This window comes from Nematostella vectensis, chromosome 9 (genome assembly GCF_932526225.1).
Source record: "Nematostella vectensis chromosome 9, jaNemVect1.1, whole genome shotgun sequence".
NCBI lineage: Eukaryota > Metazoa > Cnidaria > Anthozoa > Actiniaria > Edwardsiidae > Nematostella > Nematostella vectensis.
In genome coordinates, this window is record NC_064042.1 from 4,159,314 (window position 1) to 4,172,472 (window position 13,159).

The window sequence follows — 13,159 nt, forward strand, 5'->3', positions numbered from 1 at the left end:
CGTGACTAGCACACGTACCTTTGGGGGTGGTACTGATGGTCATAGGACTAACACGCTTATCTGTGGGGTGGTACTGATGGTCACGTGACTAGCAAGCTTATCTGTGGGGGTGGTACCGATGGTCACGTGACCACCATACGAACTATGATGTGGTCCTGATGATCACGTGACTAGCACACGTACCTGTTGGTGTGGTCCTGATGATCACGTGATTAGCACACATACCTGTGGGTGTGGTCTTGATGTACACCGTGTCACGCCTTGTGTCTCCCCGCACCGACACAGTGACCTCCACCTCGTACAGGGTGTCAGGCTCAAGATCATCCAACACGCACGACAGCGAGACTGGACTACTGACACCTGATGACGCCACCCAGTCACGTGACGCTCTAGCTAGAGGTCTAGCGCGCATCGTGCATTGCGCATTACTATAGGGCTTTGACCACGAGACTTTGATTCTTTGATGGGTAGGCCTGACATCATCAAACTTTGGCGCCTGTTGAGTATTCACTGGAAGAGGAATGGCTTCGATAAACAAGCTCTATAAACCCAAGCCCATATATAAGCTTATAACTTAGCCTTTATGTTTTTATAGGTAAGAAACCGAAAGGAACTAATGCTACAATGATGTCGATGACAATGCAAAGGAATATAAAATGATAACAAATGGTAACAACGACGAAGACGAGCTTCTTACCTCGCTGCATCTTGACATTTGATTACGACAATCGTTTGGCTTCTTAGCTAAACAGATTTGTCTTATGTATATGATTAAAGCAAGAAACCGAAAGGAACTGATACTGCTATGATGACGATGACAATGCTAGGGAATATAGTGACAAAAATAGTAACGACGATTACGACGATCTTCCACTTGGCTTTACGCAGGCGCCGACATGGCTGCCACGTTTTCAAGAGCTCTGTGTATGCTCTTGGTTTTTCTCACTTTAATTCTAAATTTGAAGCAATTTAAAGTTGATTCAAGGGAAAATGAAATCTCGGGACTCCAATGTTCTCGGTTTCAAATTTCCTTTACGCGGAAATATCATGTGCGACGAGCGATTGTATCCTGGGGTGACCGAGGTTCGACCTTCATGGCGGCTGCCGAGCACTCAGTGTTACTGGACATTACCATCTGTATGGATGTTCATCCCCAACCAGGCCCGGAGCCAACAATTCAAGGGAGTGATAAGGGAAACAGCTCGAATTCAGAGAGTGGGAATATTTCTTACGACCGATTGAATCTCCTCTCTCTCAGGCATTCTGTGCCGAAGCCGGCAAAACCCGTCTTATCCGAATTGAAGTCACTAGATATCCTGGGCTATAGAGGCAGCAGAGGGGCGAACCAAAAGCATTACATCCCTGTGGTAGAAACCCGGCGCTTGACTAGTGGAAAACTCTGTGACCGGAACATCAATAACAGCAGTCTGATCTACATTCCTCGAGAAAAGGCTACAACAACTTGCACAGCTCAGGCAACGGATCTTCCAGTTCCCAATCATTTTTTTCACCAATATTTGTGGACTGGCGAAAACAAAGAACCGTGTACGGGCCATAGTTGCGCTTGAGACACACTTTAGAACTCAGGATATAGATGTTTGCGTGGTCTCTGAAACACACCTTTCCACCGAAGTACCTGACGCGGTTGTTAGTATCCCCAATTATTTGATCTACAGGAGAGACAGAGGCTGGGCTGATTTGGACAAGAGAAAAATGGGCGGAGTTGCAATCTATCTACGGAACAACTTGAAGGTTTTGGACGTTTATCGTTCTAAACTTTATGAAATGATTTGTTTAACTCCATCTTTGCCTTCAGGGCATCGCATGCTAATTTGTGGCCTTTACAATCCTCCAAAGCATGACTACCGTGACGAGGATCTAATGAGCTATTTAATTAGCTTTGTGGATTCTGTGTTGGACAAACACCCTGACACTGTTGTGGTATGTGGCGGTGATCTCAATAGACTGGACCTACAAGAACTAAAGGATTTGTCTGGTTGGGACGTTCTGGTTGATTTCCATACGAGGGGCGATGCTATTCTTGACAATTGCTTGACCAATCGCCCGGATCTCTTTGGAAAATCATATCCAGTTCACATGCTTATCAAAACAGACCACAATGGGTTTGCGCTGCCAGCGGTCTGTAAATTGAAGCCCATACGCAGGAAAGTGCAAGTGCGCGATTGCAGGGAACACCGGAAACAGGCGCTGTACATGGAGTTGGCTGAGACGGACTGACTAAGGCAACAAATGTAAACGTAGCAGTGGGAGGATTGGAACAAAGAATTCACACACTAATAGACAAGCACATGCCATTAAGATCAGTACAAATGTCAACACGAGACCCTGCATGGATGACGCCGCTAGTCAAATCTCTGTTTCGGGCGAAGTCGAGAATAGCTCCTACTCCAAATAACGAACAGGATTTCGGAGATAATTAGCCAGAACCGGAAGAATCCCTCTGCCATATTAGGCAGTCGCGATTGGTGGGCGAGTGTCGATTCCAAATCTCAACGTCGCGTTTCCAATTCTACGGTCGCACTGGATAAGACATCTTTAGACGGCCTTAACGAGTATTTCGACTCTGCCGTGACGACAACTATACGAAGCCCGTCTACTTAGAGATTGCAGAGGGTGTGGAGGTGCCAGTAATATCTGAGAGGTTGGTATGGAGAACCCTTGATAATTTGAAGAAAACTGCAGCGGGACCTGACGAGATACCTCACTGGATATGGAGAAACTTTTTAAAAATTTTCGTACAAGTAATACACACAATCTGGAATCTATCTCTATCTACACAGGAATGGCCCCTGTCATGGAAGAGAGCAAACATAAACCCTCTACCGAAGATGGACATCCCTAAGGAAGACAAGGATTATAGAGGGATTAACATCACACCTGTCATCGCAAGGGCGTTTGAAAAGGTCGTATACGAAAACTTCGCCAGGGAACCCGTCGAGGCTAACCTTAGCCCCTCCCAGTTCGCTTACAGAAAAGGAGGAAACTGCACAAATGCTCTGATATCCATCCAACATCAAGTGTGCAAATACATGGATAATTCTGATTGCAAAGCTGTTAGGATCTTTACGATGGACTTTAGCAAAGCTTTTGACTGTGTTAAGCATGATCTTTTGTCGCATAAGCTGAAACAATTATCACTTAATCCGTACTTAGTTAATTGGTACCACATCTTTCTTCACAATAGGCAACAAAGAATTTCTTCTTATAATTATAGTTGGAAGTCCGTCAACAAAGGAACTACTCAAGGAAGCGTTAGTGGTCCCCATCTGTTCAATATTTTTCTTAATGATCTCAATTTATTCTATAAGGGGGACCAAGTACTCTTTAAATATGCGGATGATAGCACAATTGTGACTCCTGTGTTTTCTAAGGAAGACCCATCTCTCAATCTAGTCAATGATTTTTTTAAATGGTCCAATATTAATGAAATGCTTTGCAATGCAGAAAAATGTAAGGAGCTGATAGTCCGAAAGAAAAACAATAATTCTGATTATCATGCAGTTTAAAACATTCCTCAGTGCAGCGACGTGCTTTTATTAGGCCTTACAATTCAAAGTGATCTGAAGTTCAGCCTGCACGTCAAAAACAAATTAATAAAAGCCAACAAATGCCTCCATATTCTTATGACCCTTAGGAAGGAGCAATATAGCAAACTAGAAATAGACACGCGCTATATAACACCAAATGTAAAAACTGAACGATTCAAGAACACTTTCATCAACCGAATTGCATTCAAACATTTAATGTAACTTAGTAGTTTGTCTAATTTTTAGAAATTGATTGTAACATAGGATATGTATTCTTATCCTTTGATAATAAAGATTATTATTATTTATTATTATTATTATTCTTACCTTGCTGCAATTTGACACTTGACGGTTCAATCGTTAAGTTGTATCTTGGCGCATTTTGTAGAAGGGCATTCTTGAGCGGTACAAAGGGATCTGAGACGTTTGCTGGCGTTGTCAGGGTTACGTACACGATAAGACTACCCGGCCTGGGATGGATAAGAAAAGAGCAGTCTGTGCATTATTCTAACATTTAATTAATATATTTACATGGTGTTGTTAAGGTTCTTACCCATAGCTCAAGGAGACCTTAGTCATACAAGTGGCATCGACGCTTTCTTGTACCTACAGAAATGTTGAGAGAGGTTAAGGCCGCATTGTCATCAGTTTACTTTCGCAGGTAAGACGGAAACCTCAACCGTTAAAAGACAAAAGAATCTATTGGAATCCGAAATATTTAACAGGCCATCCGCTCTAAATTTGCAGTCACATCCTCAAAGAAACTTCCAATAGACACAATGCTTTCTATATTTTGAAATATTTTTAGTGTTTTCCGTTAAAAATCATCGGAGATTCTTACATCGGAGATTCTTACGTAATCGACCGGAAGTAAACTGGTAACAGTGCGGCTTTAAAAGGTCTACAGTCTAAGATCTAGTAGATCTTACAACTCTCAAGCAGCAACTGGTTATTAAGGTTACCAGTTTTTCGAGGCTCGTTTTCATTTGATCGTTTGGTGGGTATTTGGCGTTTGTAAGCCGGAAACTTCCATTTCTTGTCTGCTCCGAGGTCGCTGCAACTATAAAACACAAAAACGTTTAGAGGGTCTTGCAATTTTATAAATTATGCTAATGCTTTCGGTAGAGCGCGTGACACAACAGAAAAGGTTGAAACGGTTAAGCGCCCCAGTACTTACCCACAGTAAATGTATGCCGAGATCCAGGGAAACCTTCCGCGTGACATGTCACCTCAGCTTCGTCTACACTTGTCAATTCAACTTTGTAAGTGACTTTTCTTCCAGTCTTGCTGGTCAAATGTGATTGTAACTTTTTGCTGCTCGTCACACAGATCATGTCAGGAGGAGGGGTCTTGTTTGTTTTCTATGGTGATACTGACAGCTGGTGACTTTATGCACTTGAGTGGATACCTCTCCATGTCGACATCTGTCAACATGACACGCATAGGATATTAAATCTGACTTAAATGGCTCTCTAGGAGGGGGGTAAGAGGATTAGTGATAGACATTACATCGACCCCTCGGCATTAGACCCAAAGAGTCAGGCATCCCCATAAATCTACAATTACCCCTCCACCCGTATCACATCCCTGTTTTTCTTGTCCCAGCTTATTTATTGCCTTACTATCAAAGTGCTCAAAGACAGCCACTTTACAGCCACTTACAATAAACCGCTATGTCCGTTGATGCTGAGCCACAGCCGTCAATCACAGTACAGTTATAAACTCCCCCTTGATCTCTGCTTATCGAGGGGAACGTTAGTGCTGGTCCCTTCCCTTGAAGGACGCCATCTTTGACCCAGTTGATACTTGACGGATCAACAGCACTAGCGCTGCACGTCATCTGCGCGTACGACCCCTCGCTTGTTGTGATGGTACGCGCAGGCGCAATGGACACAGACGAGTGGAATTCTGGGTATGAAATAAAGAATGATGTCAAAATAAGAAATTCACTCGCATGTGATAAATATTCACGGAATATTTTAATATTGTCTCTAAAACCAGCTGTAATGCTTGTATTGATCATACGCAGAGAGAACATTGATCATTATTGGTACCATGTACCCACTAATCTTTACTGGCAAGATTGTATTTTCACTTCCACGAAGACTCCATAATCTTTATCGTTTTAAAATATCACTTTGGGGGCTGTTTGATTGTTTGGTTTGATTGACTATACATGCTATTCCCCAAACGATACAGGATTTTGAGTTCTGGGCGGTCATAATAAGACTACAAAATCGACTGTAACAAGAGAACGCCGCTCCAGGTTCGTTTTCCATCATGAACAATCACTTTGATACGCTGCATTTCCGTTTTTTTTTTTTTATCAGTTTATAAAATAAGAAAGTATGTACCTTGCACAATTGTTCTAGCAGTGGCATTTTGTCCAGCTCCAACAAGGTTGCTTGGAATACAAGTAAACAGCTGCTCGCCCAGGGTGTCAAGTAAAATGTCTTTAAAGACTCCGTCCATTCTACTTGACAAATGACGGCTGTTAAGATACAGCGAGTACTGGATGACCCGCGGATGCCCTGTCGCCGAACAGTTGAAAGAAATAGTGGAGCTACTGCAGTATGAGCTCGCTAGTGGGGAGATACGTGTGTTTTCAGGTTTGTCTGAATAATAAAAAAAATTTGAATAGTATCATTATATAATTTTATAAAGCAAAAAATAATATGAGCACCCTTTACAGTCTATTAACAAAACCAATCATCTTACAAATGACTATAATTGTCGTCATCTGTGAATCAGCCGTACACTCGTTGCCGTTGTTCACGGTGCATGTGTAGGTTCCCTCGTCTCTTCTCGTGATAGGACTGAACGTGTAGATCCCGGAGCTGGTCAGTACCAAACCGTCTGGTTTGTGTATTGCTATGTTCAAGGGTGCTGTACCAGATGCGGCGCACTGCACGGTAAAACTGTTCCCCTCCACAACAGTTTGTGACGTGGTCAGACTCGTGATGCGCGGAGGTGCTATAAAAATTGCAGACAGCGCGAGAAAAAGGTTGATTATTAATTTATAAACCAAGGCCGGGCATTTTGTAAGTGTAGCTTTTGACCCCATTGTTATCCGCTGCATGGGACCCCTAGTCCATCCCAGTGGAGCGAGCAAAAATATTTTTGCTTGAGCTCAGAATGTTTTTCTTGGAAAAAAAAAAGCTATTCCACAAACCGAAATGCAAGAGAAATTAATCATCCAGCTACGAAAATTGTTTCAAAGGTGTCAGTACACAATTTACAAAGTAAGTTTTAAATAGGCTGATGTCATTATAGGGAGGGGAGGGTTGGCTTACATAAGGGCGTTGACCAGCGCACGGCAAATCCCACGAGTTATTTTGGCAAAAGATTATAAAAACTTACCGTACGTTTCAAAGCATTTTTTAAAATTTAAAAATGACAAACCGTTAATTTAGTCGGCTATTCAAAAAGGCTCATTCTTGAGTCGATAGAGGAGACTCCAACGAAAGCAACCCCTCCGTCTATTGCCCTTAGAGCATGCTATTGCCCTATGTACGCACATTATACTATCTCCGCCACTCAAGGAAGAGCAGTTTTATCTCTATACTTATGACCCGTGAAAAAATTTCAAAAACTTCAAGTATTATATACTTTTTATGTTGCCGTGAAGGTTTATCATATTTCTTACCTTTGACTGTGACGGTGAACCTCTTGTTGTGTCCATCTCCCGCCTCGTTACTGGGAACACACGTGAAGATGGTCACGCCAGGAGTGTTAAGACGAAGGACGAACAGTCCGTGCATCTGTGAGGCAAACTCCGTACCATTGCGATACAGAGTGTAGGTTATGTTGTCTTGTTTACCCACCGCTGAGCAGTTCAGCAATACCACGCCACCAATACATTCGGAAGATGCATTTGCTACAATTGTAGTGTTCTCTGGCTCATTTGAAATGATATATCAGCTAATGCAGTAAGCAGGTGGGAACGATAGAGTGAAAACTTTAAGGAATCGAGTACAGGGAGTAATTTAAAATTGAACAAAAAGTAATTACATAGAGCGGTTTAAAAACAAATCAAGCTGTCGCATCAGTATTTTGAATTGCATCATCTGAATTTTTTCTATTTCAAATATTCACTACCCTGTTAAGAACTCACTGCAACATGGGGGTGATGTCCATTCATGTCCATCAGCAATTTAACATTTTTCATGATAAAGACATCTCACAACAAATCATTTTGAGATTAAACGACTAGGCATGCAAGAGAATGACAATTTATATTCTATAAAAGATCACCTATTTATCTTTAAAAGAATTCCGATATATTGTTCGCTTAAAACCTTGCACATTTTTGCACATTTTTAAAATCGATGTGACAGAGAAATAAAGGTATTCTGCTAAAAAAACGTTATACCACCGCAGAGAGAACTCTCATGTACCGATAAATGTAAAAGCATATGCTTACATCTCACTACGAGTGTCGCATTTCTGGTTTGATTTCGTCCACATCCATAAGTAACCACACACGTGTAGACCCCTGACAGCTCGCGGTGCACCATGGGGATGGTGTAGGACGGTCCGTGTGCTACGGTGTGCCCCTGAGGGCTGATCCATGTGAAGGTTGGTGGAGGAGTACCATCAGCTGAACACGTCAGGTTCACTTGGCCATGCTTGGGAATTGTAGGACTTGATGGGGCTATATGAACGCTGCTCGGTGGAACTAAATAAAATCAACGCATAAAAAACGCATTTGTCGAAGTGAAAGTATTTTTAGAGCAAAAAGAAAACATAACTGGAGAGCTAAGAAATCATTTTTGGTGACTTTACAAAAAAATGCCCCACTCCATTTTCCTTAGAATGCAGGCCAAACAACTTCGGTAGGTCAGCGAGCACCTACTCTTCCCTTGAACGTCAAAAAGTTGGTCATTTATTATTGAGGAATCTTCATATACGATGCTTTTTTCATATGATACTTATGACTGCGCCCCAGACCCCCCCTCCCAACCCCCCGCCCCGGCCATTCCTGGGTACGCGCCTGATCAGGACCATAATCATATCATATCTGTAAAATTGTAGTGTAAATTTTTATGTCATGGGCTTGAAGTGAGTTCACTTTCTATGTGGAATCGTTTGCCTGAGCCAAAACTTGAGTTCCCAGCCAATACCCATGTTTATGCTACAGCACTGCAAATAAACAATCAAAATCTGCTACAACTCTTATGACCGTCTAAAACTAGATGAGCTCATTACCCTGTACTTTGAGTAGAGTATCTGACGCAGGCTGCCCAATATTTCCTGAGTTCTGCCAGACGTCAAGCGAATTCCGACCCCAAAACCGCATCCTGACCGTCCTGCATCGCGCGGCGTCTGGGTACGAGACTGGGCCTGCATAGCTACTTTTGGTGACCAGGGCACCAATAAAGATTGGGCGAAAGGCAAATTAGAAAAAAACTTTGAGGAGGGAGATGAAGACAGGGAGGGGAAAAAGGGTTGGAATGAATAGAGTAGTGGTAAGGACGCACGAATAAATATGAGAATGACGAAGAAAAGTGATTTTTTATTGTAAGTTATCAATTATGTTTCAAGTAACCGGGTTAGGAATTGATTACAACAATAAGCGTGCCGTGCGGGAGGCAAATAACGTCAAATATAATTCGCAAAATAGTTAATGTTAACAGTAACCAGGAAGCTAGCCAATGTAAGCTTATTGCCATGGTTACACTAGGACGCCAACTGAGGTTTAGTCTCTGGTAACTGAATCCTGATTGGTCCTGGTTGACTGAATCCTAATTGGTCCTGGTTGACTTGCGATGTTTCAAGTTTACACACACGATAGGATACCTTGATTGATTCTAAAAAAATCGGGGGTTTCTATTGAAACGGCATTAAAAACATATTTATCTTGATTGTTCCTAGTATACTTTATCGCGTGATAATAGCGAGGGATAGCATGAGGATCTTTGTTGATATATCCAGTTCTTGTGGTTAGTAACATAGGTTACACGGTAATCTCGACCAATGGTGATATAAATACACATCACGTGTCAGTAGCATTGTATGTCACTGGGGATATAACAAAATTTGCGTGATGATGATTTCTAAGTGACTAGTGACAAAATATTTGATAATATTTACCTCAAGTGTAAGCGTACGTGTGTATTTACAGCTAACGCGCTGGTATTATCTTTGTACGTGATTATAAGGATCTACGGGACTCACTCGCTAGTGGTATTTCTAGAGCCCACCCTTTGATCACACGGATTCACGATATGAGCATCTTACGCGCTTGTGACTCTACTGCCTACCCGTTGATAAAATGGATCTGTGGTTTTAGCTCTGTTCAACTCCTGGTACTCACTCCCTCTTATGTCTGTGCCTACTCCCCTCTCGTCCCTACCACCAGGCCTGGCCGCAATGCGTGTCCCAGGATGCAATGGGGCGTACTGCGTATTATCACTGTGTTGTGTCGTCGCCTGTAAAGATTGGTACACTTTATGTGGTAAACCTCGTTTTCTTGTGTTCTCATAACCTGGCTCGCCTTGATCACCTGTGCCGTTCCTTGCTCTCCTCGCTAGGGGATTCTGTCTACTCATTCTCGTGCTATCGACGCTATCGTACTGGCGATTGGCTGGCACGTGCTGATCACGTGACGGGTTTTTGTTTATAGCTTCATACTGCGTTACATTGCCCCCTTGCGTAACATCCTCGTATTGCGTGACGTTTCTACGGTTGGGTGGTCGTACTGGTGTATTGTTCACTGATTCGTATTGTGGAATGGGGTCAGGGATGTGTCCCCTATTTTCCGAAGGAGCGACCTTATAGTCTCCCATCTCTGGGATTGTGTGCTGGTCTTGGTTCGCATTTTCTTGCATTGCCACATTCTGAAGTATAATAGATTGTTTATAACGTTGTTTATTGGTACCTCACTTCTTAAGATGTTGTATGAACTCTAAAAGAAAGAGAAAGAAATGCTTACCTGGAATCCAGAGTAGCCTGGGTTATCAGCTTCAGGTCTGTGGGGAAAAGGTTATGTTAACTCAAAAACAAGAATATGTAACGATAGCTGGACAGTATCAAGTTTTTCATACCTTCTTTTCCTTGTTGTAAGACCTGCAAAACAAGAAAAGAATAAAACTTTATTACATATTATTTTTGAAATGAGTAATCAAAATGCAGAAAAGCTGTTTCCTTGTATTGTCAATAACATATTTAGGCTACATTTACTGCTGTTGAGCCGTGAACGCTTTCCCACAAATGACAAATTCAACAATGTTTATTACTCGGTAGTAGTTCATTTAAGCTTGACCTATAGGATCAATAAAAACGACAACTGAAATATATGCATTTTTAAAATATTCTAGTACGACAGAGTATTAGATAATGTCAATGTGTAAAAACGTCTGACTCGGATACCTTTGCTTTGGACACCCCCGCGAGTACAAGATCTGGGAGATCTATCAGACCAAGGGCACAGGACGATTTTATCTTTAATTAGGTATAGATACATATACATACTGTTTCAAAACGCCACAAGGCCACATTTGACTTATGAAAATAAGAAATATTATTTCTTGGTTGTTTTTTATTGCATGATTTGTTTATATGTATCTATTTTTCGTATTATGAATATTTAGTTTTGTGGATTTTTAAAAGAGAAGGAGGGTGGGGTATTACCCTTGCTCCTGGGTACCATAAGCTCGGAGCTTCGCGGCGACAACGTTTTGTCTTCGCGGCGATGGCTCAAATCATTGTAGCCGCGAAGCTCGGAGTCTCTGGTAACCAGGGTAGGGGGGTCAAACAGGTTTTGCGGTTTCTCCGTGGGGGGAGGGGTCAACAAAGTTTTGATGTTGACAAAGGGGGGGTTGTACAGAAAACTCAAGTGGAGTTGGGCTGAATACCGACACTCCCTCGGCCATAAATAATAAACACTCCTTTAGAACTACTTCGAGAATGGCTGAAATGCTACTCGACATAAAACATATAACATAAAACAGTAAACATATCTGACCGACTTACCTGCCCTCTTCAGCACCACGATGTAGACAATCAGACCAAATATGACCAAGAACAAGATGGCGACCAACACAGCGAGACCAACAATGGTGGAGTTCTGATCATTTACCTCGACAGCTGGAACAAAGTGTAATATAGACCGTATAAGATACATAAAGTAGAGGTGTAAAATGTGACGTAGCGATATTACTCTCCTACTGGTGTCTAATCACGTGACAAACTCGTGGATCTGAACGGAGTTATTCTGGTCACTTGACAAGAACTCGTGCCTGTTAGTTAAGATAGCCCTGATGATCAACTGAAAAGCACACGGTGGGGGTGATACTTATGATCACGTGACTAGCACACGTACCTTTGGGGTGGTACTGATGGTCATAGGACTAGCACGCTTATCTGTGGGGGTGGTACTGATGGTCACGTGACCATCATACGAACTATGATGTGGTCCTGTTGATCACGTGACTAGCACACGTACGTGTGGGTGTGGTCCTGATGATCACGTAATTAGCATACGTACCTGTGGGTGTGGTCCTGATGTAGACCGTGTCACGCCTTGTGTCTTCCCGCACCGACACAGTGACCTCCACCTCGTACAGAGTGTCAGGCTCAAGATCATCCAACACGCACGACAGCGAGGCTGAACTACTGACACCTGATGACGTCACCCAGTCACGTGACGCTCCAGCTAGAGGTCTAGCGCGCATCGTGCATTGCGCATTACTATAGGGCTTTGACCACGTGACTTTGATTCTTTGATGGGTAGGTTTGACATCATCAAACTTTGGCGCCTGTTGAGTATTCACTGAAAGAGGAATGGCTTCGATAAATAGGCTCTATAAACCCAAGCCCATATATAAGCTTATAAATTAGCCTTTATGTTATTAAAGGTAAGAAACCGAAAGGAACTAATAATGCTACAATGATGTCGATGACAATGCAAAGGAATATATAATGATAACAAATGGTAACAACGACGAAGACGAGCTTTTTACCTCGCTGCATCTTGACATTTGTTTACGACAATCGTTGTGCTTCTTAGCTATATAGATTAGTCTTATGTATGTGATTACGGCAAGAAACCGAAAGGAAATGTGACTAAAAATAGTAACGACGATTACGATGATCTTCTTACCTTGCTGCAATTTGACACTTGACGGTTCAATCGTTAAGTTGTATCTTGGCGCATTTTGTAGAAGGGCATTCTTGAGCGGTACAAAGGGATCTGAGACGTTTGCTGGCGTTGTTAGGGTTACGTACACGATAAGACTACCCGGCCTGGGATGGATAAGAAAAGAGCAGTCTGTGCATTATTCTAACATTTAATTAATATATTTACATGGTGTTGTTAAGGTTCTTACCCATAGCTCAAGAAGACCTTAGTCATACAAGTGGCATCGACGCTTTCTTGTACCTACAGAAATGTTGAGAGAGGTTAAAGCCGCATTGTCACCAGTTTACTTCCGGAGGTCCGACGGAAGGACGGAAACCTCAACCGTTAAAAGACAAAAGAATCTATTCTAATCCATCGCTCTAAATTATCAATCACATCCTCAAAAAAACTTCCAATAGACACACTGCTTTCTATTATCGAGCGGAAGTAAACTGGTGACAGTGCGACGTTAAAAGGTCTACAGTCTAAG

General features: G+C 42.3%; 1 protein-coding gene across 1 annotated transcript in view; it reads right to left on the reverse strand.

Moving 5' to 3' along the window:
• LOC116621537 overlaps positions 1-13,159 on the reverse strand; it is a 53,270-nt gene that overhangs the window by 4,328 nt on the left and 35,783 nt on the right. The gene's annotated exons all lie outside the window — the stretch shown is intronic.